This window comes from Spinacia oleracea, chromosome 4 (genome assembly GCF_020520425.1).
Source record: "Spinacia oleracea cultivar Varoflay chromosome 4, BTI_SOV_V1, whole genome shotgun sequence".
Classification (NCBI taxonomy): Eukaryota; Viridiplantae; Streptophyta; class Magnoliopsida; order Caryophyllales; family Amaranthaceae; genus Spinacia; species Spinacia oleracea.
The window spans coordinates 94,344,895-94,359,371 of NC_079490.1; positions in this window are offsets into that span (position 1 = coordinate 94,344,895).

The window sequence follows — 14,477 nt, forward strand, 5'->3', positions numbered from 1 at the left end:
CGAGCGGGCTTAAATTGACCTTAGTTGAATAAATTGACCTAAATTGACCTTAGTTGACTAAATTAGCATAAATATGAACCATAACTACCAAACAAGTCTCAAATGGCATAAATTGATTGGATTGAGTCTAGGAAAGTTAAAACTAATCATATTAACCATTTAAAATGATTAAAATGAGTGTTTAGGTTCTTTAGTTCTAAGTTGGGAGCGGAAATGTCATTTTAGCTCTATATATGACATATAACGACCCAACGAGCCATAAATGTGCATAAATAGGTTGGAATGAGTTTTAGAAACTTAAAACTATGCATATTAGTCGTGTAATAAGAATCAAATGAGTCCTTAGGTTCTTTAGTTCAAAGTTGGGAGCGGAAATGTCATTTTAGCTCTATATATTACCTATAACGACCCAACGAGCCTTAAATGTGCATAAATAGGTTGGAATGAGTTTTAGAAACTTAAAACTATGCATATTAGTCATGTAATAAGAATCAAATGAGTCCTTAGGTTCTTTGGTTCAAAGTTGGGAGAGGAAATGTCATTTTAGCTCTATATATGACCTATAACGACCCAACGAGCCATAAATGTGCATAAATAGGTTCGAATGAGTTTTAGAAACTTAAAACTATGCATATTAGTCGTATAATAAGAATCAAATGAGTCCTTAGGTTCTTTAGTTCAAAGTTGGGAGCGAAAATGTCATTTTAGCTCTATATATGACCTATAACGACCCAAGGAGCCTTAAATGTGCATAAATAGGTTGGAATGAGTTTTAGAAACTTAAAACTATGCATATTAGTCATGTAATAAGAATCAAATGAGTCCTTAGGTTCTTTAGTTCAAAGTTGGGAGCGGAAATGTCATTTTAGCTCTATGTATGACCTATAACGACCCAACGAGCCATAAATGTGCATAAATAGGTTCTAATGAGTTTTAGAAACTTAAAACTATGCATATTAGTCATGTAATAAGAATCAAATGAGTCCTTAGGTTCTTTAATTCAAAGTTGGGAGCGGAAATGTAATTTTAGCTCTATATATGATCTATAACGACCCAACGAGCCATAAATGTGCATAAATAGGTTCGAATGAGTTTTAGAAACTTAAAACTATGCATATTAGTCGTGTAATAAGAATCAAATGAGTCCTTAGGTTCTTTAGTTCAAAGGTGGGAGCGGAAATGTCATTGTAGCTCTATATATGACCTATAACGACCCAACAAGCCATAAATGTGCATAAATAGGTTCGAATGAGTTTTAGAAACTTAAAACTATGCATATTAGTCGTATAATAAGAATCAAATGAGTCCTTAGGTTCTTTAGTTCAAAGTTGGGAGCGGAAATGTCATTTTAGCTCTATATATGACCTATAACGACCCAACGAGCCTTAAATGTGCATAAATAGGTTGGAATGAGTTTTAGAAACTTAAAACTATGCATATTAGTCATGTAATAAGAATCAAATGAGTCCTTAGGTTCTTTAGTTCAAAGTTGGGAGCGGAAATGTCATTTTAGCTCTATATATGACCTATAACGACCCAACGAGCCATAAATGTGCATAAATAGGTTCGAATGAGTTTTAGAAACTTAAAACTATGCATATTAGTCGTGTAATAAGAATCAAATGAGTCCTTAGGTTCTTTAGTTCAAAGTTGGGAGCAGAAATGTCATTTTAGCTCTATATATGATCTATAACGACCCAACGAGCCTTAAATGTGCATAAATAGGTTGGAATGAGTTTTAGAAACTTAAAACTATGCATATTAGTCATGTAATAAGAATCAAATGAGTCCTTAGGTTCTTTAGTTCAAAGTTGGGAACGGAAATGTCATTTTATCTCTATATATGACCTATAACGACCCAACGAGCCTTAAATGTGTATAAATAGGTTGGAATGAGTTTTAGAAACTTAAAACTATGCATATTAGTCATGTAATAAGAATCAAATGATTCCTTAGGTTCTTTAGTTCAAAGTTGGGAGCGGAAATGTCATTTTAGCTCTATATATGACCTATAACGACCCAACGAGCCTTAAATGTGCATAAATAGGTTGGAATGAGTTTTAGAAACTTAAAACTATGCATAATAGTCGTGTAATAAGAATCAAATGAGTCCTTAGGTTCTTTAGTTCAAAGTTGGGAGCGGAAATGTAATTTTAGCTCTATATATGATCTATAACGACCCAACGAGCCTTAAATGTGCATAAATAGGTTGGAATGAGTTTTAGAAACTTAAAACTATGCATATTAGTCATGTAATAAGAATCAAATGAGTCCTTAGGTTCTTTAGTTCAAAGTTGGGAGCGGAAATGTCATTTTAGCTCTATATATGACCTATAACGACCCAACGAGCCTTAAATGTGCATAAATAAGTTGGAATGAGTTTTAGAAACTTAAAACTATGCATATTAGTCATGTAATAAGAATCAAATGAGTCCTTAGGTTCTTTAGTTCAAAGTTGGGAGCGGAAATGTCATTTTAGCTCTATATATGACCTATAACGACCCAACGAGCCATAAATGTGCATAAATAGGTTCGAATGAGTTTTAGAAACTTAAAACTATGCATATTAGTCGTGTAATAAAAATCAAATGAGTCCTTAGGTTCTTTAGTTCAAAGTTGGGAGCGGAAATGTCATTTTAGCTCTATATATGACATATAACGACCCAACGAGCCATAAATGTGCATAAATAGGTTGGCATGAGTTTTAGAAACTTAAAACTATGCATATTAGTCATGTAATAAGAATCAAATGAGTCATTAGGTTCTTTAGTTCAAAGTTGGGAGCGAAAATGTCATTTTAGCTCTATATATGACCTATAACGAACCAACGAGCCATAAATGTGCATAAATAGGTTCGAATGAGTTTTAGAAACTTAAAACTATGCATATTAGTCGTGTAATAAGAATCAAATGAGTCCTTAGGTTCTTTAGTTCAAAGTTGGGAGCGGAAATGTCATTTTAGCTCTATATATGACATATAACGACCCAACGGGCCATAAATGTGCATAAATAGGTTGGAATGAGTTTTAGAAACTTAAAACTATGCATATTAGTCATGTAATAAGAATCAAATGAGTCCTTAGGTTCTTTAGTTCAAAGTTGGGAGCGGAAATGTCATTTTAGCTCTATATATGACCTATAACGACCCAACGAGCCATAAATGTGCATAAATAGGTTCGAATTAGTTTTAGAAACTTAAAACTATGCATATTAGTCGTGTAATAAGAATCAAATGAGTCCTTAGGTTCTTTAGTTCAAAGTTGGGAGCGGAAATGTCATTTTAGCTCTATATATGACCTATAACGACCCAACGAGCCTTAAATGTGCATAAATAGGTTGGAATGAGTTTTAGAAACTTAAAACTATGCATATTAGTCGTGTAATAAGAATCAAATGATTCCTTAGGTTCTTTAGTTCAAAGTTGGGAGCGAAAATTTCATTTTAGCTCTATATATGACCTATAACGACCCAACGAGCCTTAAATGTGCATAAATAGGTTGGAATGAGTTTTAGAAACTTAAAACTATGCATATTAGTCGTGTAATAAGAATCAAATGAGTCCTTAGGTTCTTTAGTTCAAAGTTGGGAGCGGAAATGTAATTTTAGCTCTATATATGACCTATAACGACCCAACGAGCCATAAATGTGCATAAATAGGTTCGAATGAGTTTTAGAAACTTAAAACTATGCATATTAGTCGTGTAATAAGAATCAAATGAGTCCTTAGGTTCTTTAGTTCAAAGTTGGGAGCGGAAATGTCATTTTAGCTCTATATATGACCTATAACGACCCAACGAGCCTTAAATGTGCATAAATAGGTTGGAATGAGTTTTAGAAACTTAAAACTATGCATATTAGTCGTGTAATAAGAATCAAATGAGTCCTTAGGTTCTTTAGTTCAAAGTTGGGAGCGGAAATGTAATTTTAGCTCTATATATGATCTATAACGACCCAACGAGCCTTAAATGTGCATAAATAGGTTGGAATGAGTTTTAGAAACTTAAAACTATGCATATTAGTCATGTAATAAGAATCAAATGAGTCCTTAGGTTCTTAAGTTCAAAGTTGGGAGCGGAAATGTCATTTTAGCTCTATATATGTGTTAGGTTATGATACATATGACAATTCATAAATCATGCGGAAAAACCATAAAGCCAGGAAAGCATATTATATTCACATAATCATTTAGCATAGTATTGATGCATACATGTTGTAGCGTGCCTTCCCTAGCTGCGCCCGAACCGAACAAGAACAAGTCTTTAGGACTCCAAATGTCGTCCCTCCGTAGATAGTCCACAGTACGTCCGGATCCGCCTCAAGTTAGACCAACTAGAATCTCCCTTAAGGTTGCTAGGATTTTCGGTTAGTGTTTGCAAGTGTATGGCTAATTTTATTTCAAAAACTTACCCTTTGAATACTTCAATAGTCGATCAAATAATGACCCTAGGCTCTTATTTATAGAGGTATGGAAAAGGAACTGGAATCCTATTAGGATACTAATTAGTTAAACTAGAATCCTAGTAGGACTCTAATTAATTAATATTTATCCTTTTAGGATTAAGAATTTAATCATCAAACAAATCCTACACAATTTAGGTTTCGTATGTGAACACAAACTCTACACGAGCATGACCTACGAGCGTGCAGGCCATGCCCGCGAACACCCCACACAGTTGCTCGGCCCACGCGAGCCGCAAGCCCACGCGAGCAGCAGCACAGCTCGCAGCCCATTGTTGCGCGCGCTGTGCGCGCTGCCACGGCCTGCTGGGCCTGGCCTTGTGCTGGGCCTGGCGTGGCCTTGGCTGTTTGTGTGGCGCGCTTGGCTTGCTGGGCGATGGCCTGGCTTCGTGCTGGGCCTTCGTCCGGCAGGCCTCGTCTGATGCTTATTCGTAGGATACGCTTCCGATTAAATTCCCGGTTCCGGAATTCATTTCCGATACGAACAATATTTAATATTTCCGATTCCGGAATTAATTTCCGTTTTGAACAAATATTTAATATTTCCGTTTCCGGAACTATTTTCCGATTCCAATAATATTTCCGATTCTAACAATATTTCCGTTTCCGGCAATATTTCCGATTCCGGCAATATTTCCATTTCCGATAATATTTTCCGATACTTACCATGTTTCCGTTTCCGGCAACATCTACGACTTGGATAATATTTATATTTCCGATACGATCCATATTTCCGTTTCCGGCAATATCATCGTTTCCGGAGTATTCATTTCTTGCTTGTGACGGTCTCAGCTCCCACTGAACCAAGATCCGTCGATTCCGAATATCCATAGATGGAGTATTTAACGCCATTAAATACTTGATCCGTTTACGTACTATTTGTGTGACCCTACGGGTTCAGTCAAGAGTAAGCTTTGTATTAATATCATTAATTCCACTTGAACTGAAGCGGCCTCTAGCTAGGCATTCGGCTCACTTGATCTCACTGAATTTATTAACTTGTTAATTAATACTGAACCGCACTTATTAGACTTAACATAGAATGCATACTTGGACCAAGGGCATTATTTCCTTCAGTCTCCCACTTGTCCTTAGGGACAAGTGTGCATTTCCTAATTCCTTTGTCACTCGATGCTTGCTCTTGAACATAAGGTAAGAGTTGTCATCCTTATTATGTCCAGAGGTGTTCCTCGGTTTCAGAGTTCAACTGATCAAATAAAAAGATAATCATAGCCTATGATTCATCCGAGCACGGCCATGCATTTCACACTTTCTAGCTCTCCGAGTGGCCTTGTACAACTTTTAAGCATCTCATCCCGATTTATGGGAGGAAAATCCCAATCTTGCGATCTTGAGATTAGACTTCGTTTGATAGGTGATTACCTGAGCGTTGCCTTTATAGCCTCCTTTTACGGTGCGACGGTTGGTCAACGTCAAAGCAACCAGTTCTCAAACAAGTAATCTCAAATCACTCAGGTATTGAGGATTTAGTGTCTAATAAAATTAATGAAATTTACTTATGAAAGATTCTCATCTCTTACAGTAAAGTTTCATAGGTCTTGTCCGATACTAGTCTTCCCAAAGTAAGTATCTATGCAAATGATTATGACATTGCCATGTCCACATAGTTCAAGAAACAGAACTACTAGTCATCTTGCATTCTAATCGTCTAACGTTTTCTATGCGTCCAATTTTATAGAAAACTCCGACTAGGGGCCATTTTCAACCTTTGACATTCAAGTTCACTTGATAGACATTTCTTAGTCACAGGACTGGTCCTGACAGTCTATCTTGAATATATCGTCAAATTGAAGGGACTCATCATTTAATAAACCACAAATTAAATGGAAAAATGAATTCTTTTCATTTATTGTGAATGATTAACCAATCATGTTTTACAAAGATTTAAACTCTAAAACTTTAAAACATTAAACAAGGATATCAAAGCCATTCTCCAATATGCTTGATTCCCATAGCTGCAGTGTGCGAGTTGTGCTTCGCCTGCGGCAGAGGTTTAGTCAATGGATCTGATATGTTGTCATCAGTTCCAATCTTGCTTATCTCGACTTCTTTTCTTTCAACAAACTCTCGTAGAAGGTGAAATCTACGAAGTACATGCTTGACTCTCTGGTGGTGTCTAGGCTCCTTTGCCCGTGCAATAGCTCCGTTATTATCACAATACAGGGCTATTGGTCCTTTAATAGAGGGGACTACACCAAGTTCACCTATGAACTTCCTTAGCCATATAGCTTCCTTTGCTGCTTCATGTGCAGCAATGTACTCCGCTTCAGTTGTAGAATCCGCAATGGTGCTTTGCTTAGCACTTTTCCAGCTTACTGCACCTCCGTTGAGGCAGAAGACAAACCCAGACTGTGATCTGAAATCATCTTTGTCGGTTTGGAAACTTGCGTCCGTATAACCTTTAACAATTAATTCATCATCTCCACCATAGACCAGGAAGTCATCTTTGTGTCTTTTCAGGTACTTCAGAATATTCTTGGCAGCAGTCCAATGCGCCTCTCCTGGGTCTGACTGGTATCTGCTCGTAGCACTTAGTGCGTACGCAACATCCGGCCGTGTACATATCATAGCATACATTATTGAACCAATCAATGATGCATATGGAATCCATTCATTCGTCTACGCTCATCAAGTGTTTTTGGGCACTCAGTCTTGCTTAGAGTTATTCCATGAGACATGGGTAGGTAGCCTTGCTTGGAGTCTGCCATCTTGAACCTATCAAGCACCTTATTGATATAAGTGCTTTGACTAAGTCCAATCATCTTTTTAGATCTATCTCTGTAAATCTTGATGCCCAATATGTATTGTGCTTCTCCTAGATCTTTCATCGAAAAACATTTCCCAAGCCAAATCTTGACAGAGTTCAACATAGGAATGTCATTTCCGATAAGTAATATGTCGTCGACATATAATACTAGGAAAGCAATTTTGCTCCCACTGACCTTCTTGTATACACAAGATTCGTCTGCGTTCTTGATGAAACCAAAGTCACTGACTGCTTCATCAAAACGTATATTCCAGCTCCTGGATGCTTGCTTCAATCCGTAGATTGACTTCTTTAGCTTGCATACCTTTTTAGCATTCTTTGGATCCTCAAAACCTTCAGGCTGTGTCATAAACACAATTTCTGTTAAAACGCCGTTTAAGAAAGCAGTTTTGACATCCATCTGCCATATTTCGTAATCGTAATATGCAGCGATTGCTAACATTATCCGAATAGATTTTAGCATTGCAACTGGTGAAAAGGTTTCATCGTAATCCACACCGTGGACTTGCCTGTAACCTTTTGCAACCAATCTAGCTTTGAAAACTTCAAGTTTCCCATCCTTGTCCTTTTTCAGTTTGAAAACCCATTTGCTTCCAATGGCTTGGTAGCCATCTGGCAAATCGACCAAATCCCATACTTGGTTTTCAGACATGGAGTCTAATTCAGATTGCATGGCTTCTTGCCATTGCTTGGAGCTAGGGCTCGTCATAGCTTGTTTGTAAGTCGCAGGTTCATCACTTTCAAGTAATAGAACGTCATAGCTCTCGTTCGTCAAAATACCTAAGTACCTTTCCGGTTGAGATCTATATCTTTGCGATCTACGCGGGGTAACATTTCTAGATTGACCATGATTCTCACCAGATTCTTCTAAAGATCTCTGAGTTTCATCCTGAATGTCATCTTGAGCATTCTCTAGAGTTTGTTGTTCGACTCGAATTTCTTCGAGGTCTACTTTTCTCCCACTTGTCATTTTGGAAATGTGATCTTTCTCCAAAAAGACACCATCTCGAGCAACAAACACCTTGTTCTCAGATGTATTGTAGAAGTAATACCCCTTTGTTTCCTTTGGATAGCCCACAAGGATACATTTGTCAGATTTTGGATGAAGTTTGTCTGAAATTAATCGTTTGACGTATACTTCACATCCCCAAATCTTAAGCAAAGACACATTTGGAGGCTTTCCAAACCATAACTCATATGGAGTCTTTTCGATAGCTTTAGACGGAGCTCTATTTATAGTGAGTGCAGCTGTATTTAGTGCATGTCCCCAAAATTCTAATGGAAGTTCGGCCTGACCCATCATTGACCTGACCATGTCTAGCAAGGTTCTGTTCCTCCGTTCCGACACACTGTTCCATTGTGGTGTTCCAGGAGGAGTCAATTCTGATAGAATTCCACATTCTTTCAGATGGTCATCAAATTCATAGCTCAGATATTCACCGCCTCTATCAGACCGCAGTGCTTTAATCTTTTTGCCTAATTGATTCTCTACTTCACTCTGAAATTCTTTGAATTTTTCAAAGGATTCAGACTTATGCTTCATTAGGTAGACATCACCATATCTACTGAAGTCATCAGTGAAAGTGATAAAGTAGCTGAAACCACCTCTAGCATTTGTACTCATTGGTCCACATACATCTGTATGGATTAAACCCAATAGTTCATTTGCTCTTTCTCCAACTTTAGAGAAAGGTTGCTTTGTCATTTTGCCAAGTAAACATGATTCGCATTTACCATAATCCTCTAAGTCAAATGGTTCTAGAATTCCTTCCTTTTGAAGTCTTTCTAAGCGTTTCAAGTTCATATGGCCTAATCGACAATGCCACAGATAGGTGAGATCTGAATCATCCTTTTTGGCCGTTTTGGTATTTATGTTATAAACTTGTTTGTCGTGATCTAATAAATAAAGTCCATTGACTAATCTAGCAGATCCATAAAACATCTCTTTAAAATAAAACGAACAACTATTGTCTTTTATTAAAAAGGAAAATCCCTTAGCATCTAAGCAAGAAACAGAAATGATGTTTTTAGTAAGACTTGGAACATGGAAACACTCTTCCAGTTCCAAAACTAGTCCGGAGGGCAACGACAAATAATAAGTTCCTACAGCTAATGCAGCAATCCGTGCTCCATTTCCCACTCGTAGGTCGACTTCACCCTTGCTTAACTTTCTACTTCTTCTTAGTCCCTGTGGATTGGAACATAAGTGTGAGCCACAACCTGTATCTAATACCCAAGAAGTTGAATTAGCAAGTATACAGTCTATAACGAAAATACCTGAAGATGGAACGACTGTTCCGTTCTTCTGATCTTCCTTTAGCTTCAAGCAATCTCTCTTCCAATGCCCCTTCTTTTTGCAGTGGGTTGACTGACCTTCCTCTTTACAGATTTGGCGCCAGTTTGCTTAGTTGGGTTGGCCTTGTTGCCACCTTTCTTAGCATTCCTCTTCTTTCTAGATTTCTTGAACTTGCCCCCACGCACCATAAGAACATCCTGCTTATCACTTTTGAGTGTCTTTTCAGCGGTCTTCAGCATACCGTGAAGCTCAGTGAGCGTTTTGTCCAGACTATTCATACTGTAGTTCAGTTTGAACTGATCATACCCGCTATGAAGAGAATGGAGGATGGTGTCTATAGCCATTTCCTGAGAAAATTGCTGATCCAGCCGACTCATATTCTCAATGAGTCCAATCATTTTGAGAACATGTGGACTTACGGGCTCGTCTTTCTTAAGCTTGGTCTCAAGAATTTGCCTATGAGTCTCGAATCTTTCGACTCGAGCCAGATCTTGGAACATGTTCTTCAACTCACTGATGATTGTGAAAGCATCTGAGTTGATGAACGTTTTCTGCAGATCTGCACTCATGGTGGCGAGCATTAGACATTTCACATCCTTGTTGGCATCAATCCAACGATTGAGGGCTGCCTGAGTGACCCCGTCGCCTGCGGCTTCGGGCATCGCCTCTTCTAGGACATACTCCTTTTCTTCCTGCATAAGAACTATTTGCAAGTTCCTTTGCCAGTCAAGGAAGTTTTTCCCGCTCAACTTCTCCTTTTCGAGAATTGATCGAATGTTGAATGAATTGTTGTTTGCCATAGTTAAAACTACAATTGAAAAGAATAAACAAATAAATAACCATTCACAGTTTCTCTTAATAAACTTAAATTCTAGCATACATGCATAATTCAATGTTCATTAAGCATTTTATTCAAGTTATGTGTTCCGGCAGGTGTGAATAAAATGATTCCAAGATCCTAAAATCATTGAAGAACTAAGCACAGTTTGTCGACTTAATCCTAAAACATCTTAGGTAAGCAAAAGCCTTTTGATAATAGTCTAGAAACTATTCTTGGTTGATAGGTACGTCTAAGAACTTATTAGGTAAACCTATCGATTTTGCCACGACATAAAAGGACTCCTTACTTATATCGTTGAGTTTCACCAAAACTAACATGTACTCACAATTATTTGTGTACCTTGCCCCTTTAGGACCAATAAGTAACACCTCGCTGAGCGAAAACTATTACTAGATTGATGTAAAGGATATCCAAGCAAGTGTATATTTTGGCATGGCACCTTTTAACTCAATTTTAAGTTTGGAACTTAAGGCTCTTACTATGTTGGTTAGATTTTAAGTGAACTAAAATCCTTAATCATGCAACATAATCAAGCCGTAATCTCATGCATTTTAAGACATATTTAAAGCAATAAATAACTTAAAACATGCATAAGATAAATGTGATCTAGTATGGCCCGACTTCATCTTGAAGCTTCAACTTCAAAGTCCGTCTTGAAAATCTCCGTGGGAGGCACCATTTTCTTCAAATAGAATAAGCTATAATTAAAACTAATTACAACTATTTGATGGTACGCAGACCATATTTGAATTGAAAAACAACTTTGGTACTTTAGACCAATTACATTCAAATTAATGGTACGCAGACCATATTTTCTATCCTATTTGGGCCATACTAGTCACTCCATAACCTGCAAAACGGTACATATACAATATATACCATTCACCCATTCATTATCATGAATGGCCCACATAGCTGGTTAGTAAAACACATTATGCATCACATAAACATTTGCAGCAATTAATCAAGGGCACCAATAATCTACAAATTATTCAGTCCTTATTAATTCTAATCAAGTTGTTTTAACCTTAAGGATTTGTAGACCTAATCAAGAGTTTATGACTAAAAATGCTCCCACTTAAACCAATAAATTCATATGCTTTACTAAAAATGTATTTCAAGTCTAACCGGAAACATACAAATTTAATTAAAATTTAAAGCTCATATAAATTTATAATTGAATCCAAAAAGTTTAATTTAATTTCAGTCGTATTTAAATTAATTCATGATTTTAATTTTAGTAAAATAATTAGAATAAATAAAATTTATTATAATTACAATATTCATAATTAAAATCCAAAAAAATAATTTAAATTATTAATTTTAAAATTAATTAAAATTACGTAAACTGAAAATTTCAAATTAAAATTTCAAAACGATCTAATCGCAACGCAACAATCCCACGCAACGCACGCCCATGGGCTACACGCATACAGCCATTGCTGGCCATGTGCCCGCAGCCCATGCGCTGCGTCGCATTGCTGCTGCTCACCATCGCAAGGCATCAATCGAACACGCGAGCTGGTGCTCGCTGCGCGCGCCAGCGCTCGCTGCACGTGAGCCATCTCTCGCTGCGCTCGCTTGCCAGCGCTCGATCCATGCGAGCCATCGCTCGCTGCGCGCCTGCCTTTCCCGCACGCGAGCTTGCGCTCATCGCACGAGGCAACAGTATGCGAGCTGACGTTCGCTGCGCGCGAGCCATCGATGTTGTGCGTAGCGCTCGTGGCACGCGAGCTTGCGCTCGCTGCGCGCGAGGCTCCGCATGCTTGCGCGAGGCAGTGCGCGCTGTGGCGCAGCACGCTTGCTGCCCACACGCGACTGCTCGTGCCTTGCTCTCGCCCCTGCCCATACGTCCATTGCTCACAGCCTACGACACAAGGCAGAGCTGCTTCCTTGTGCTCGTGCACCATGCCCTTGCTCGCTGCATTCGTACCGCACGGGCGACGAGCTCCCTTGCTCGTCGTCGCACGCCCGCACTATACAACACCCATTAAGGGTAACACGTAGCGTCCATTGCTTTGTGCGTGCAAGTTATATGAGCGAATCGCATAAAAATTAAAATTTATAGTCAAAATTAATGACAAATTAATAAATAATATTAATTTCATAATTTTAGGGCGAAAAATCAAAAATTTATTATTTAATTGATTTCCGATTAACATGGATTCAAGTCTAGGTCATAAAAAATTTAAAATTTAACATAAATTTACAATTTTTATGGTGGTTTTTAATCATAGGTCTCTAATTAAATTATAACTAATTATGAAAATCAAATTAATTCTAAATTATTTCAATTTTCAACAAATTAATCATAATTACAAATTAGATTGCATCATTAACAAGGCTAGGCATTCAAACTTGTTAAACATATACAGTAGGTCAATCAAAAATTCAAGATTTATCAACAAGAATCGTAAATATTTAATTTAACATCTTAAATTTACGAAATTTTGCATTCGAAAAACTAAAACCTCCGAAAATTCATAGTTAGGCTTCGAATTTGAGAATTCTGGGTTCGGCCGAAAAATTTTAGAATGCCTTTTACATGCGGAATTGACACAAAAATCACTCGATTTGGATGAGTAACGAAGAAACTGCCGAAAAACTGCGTACGTATAATTAAATAAACGCAATTTGCAATTAATTAACAATTACGAAAATTAATCACCCCTTTTAATTCTTGCAAATTTGTAATATTTAACCATGTTTATGCAATTTAGATTATGAAAATAATAAGAGGCTCGTGATACCACTGTTAGGTTATGATACATATGACAATTCATAAATCATGCGGAAAAACCATAAAGCCAGGAAAGCATATTATATTCACATAATCATTCAGTATAGTATTGATGCATACATGTTGTAGCGTGCCTTCCCTAGCTGCGCCCGAACCGAACAAGAACAAGTCTTTAGGACTCCAAATGTCGTCCCTCCGTAGATAGTCCACAGTACGTCCGGATCCGCCTCAAGTTAGACCAACAAGAATCGCCCTTAAGGTTGCTAGGATTTTCGGCTAGTGTTTGCAAGTGTATGGCTAATTTTATTTCAAAAACTTACCCTTTGAATACTTCAATAGTCGATCAAATAATGACCCTAGGCCCTTATTTATAGAGGTATGGAAAAGGAACTGGAATCCTATTAGGATACTAATTAGTTAAACTAGAATCCTAGTAGGACTCTAATTAATTAATATTTATCCTTTTAGGATTAGGAATTTAATCATCAAACAAATCCTATACAATTTAGGTTTCGTATGTGACCACAAACTCTACACGAGCATGACCTACGAGCGTGCAGGCCATGCCCGCGCACAGCCCACACGGCTGCTCGGCCCACGCGAGCCGCAAACCCACGCGAGCAGCAGCACAGCTCGCAGCCCATTGCTGCGCGCGCTGTGCGCGCTGCCACGGCCTGCTGGGCCTGGCCTTGCGCTGGGCCTGGCGTGGCCTTGGCTGTTTGTGTGGCGCGCTTGGCTTGCTGGGCGATGGCCTGGCTTCGTGCTGGGCCTTCGTCCGGCAGGCCTCGTCCGATGCTTATTCGTACGATACGCTTCCGATTAAATTCCCGGTTCCGGAATTCATTTCCGATACGAACAATATTTAATATTTCCGATTCCGGAATTAATTTCCGTTTCGAACAAATATTTAATATTTCCGTTTCCGGAACTATTTTCCGATTCCGATAATATTTCCGATTCTGACAATATTTCCGTTTCCGGCAATATTTCCGATTTCGGCAATATTTCCATTTCCGATAATATTTTCCGATACGTACCATGTTTCCGTTTCCGGCAACATCTACGACTTGGATAATATTTATATTTCCGATACGATCCATATTTCCGTTTCCGGCAATATCATCGTTTCCGGAGTATTCATTTCTTGCTTGTGACATCTCAGCTCCCACTGAAACCAAGATCCGTCGATTCCGAATATCCATAGATGGAGTATTTAATGCCATTAAATACTTGATCCGTTTACGTACTATTTGTGTGACCCTACGGGTTCAGTCAAGAGTAAGCTGTGGATTAATATCATTAATTCCACTTGAACTGAAGCGGCCTCTTGCTAGGCATTCAGCTCACTTGATCT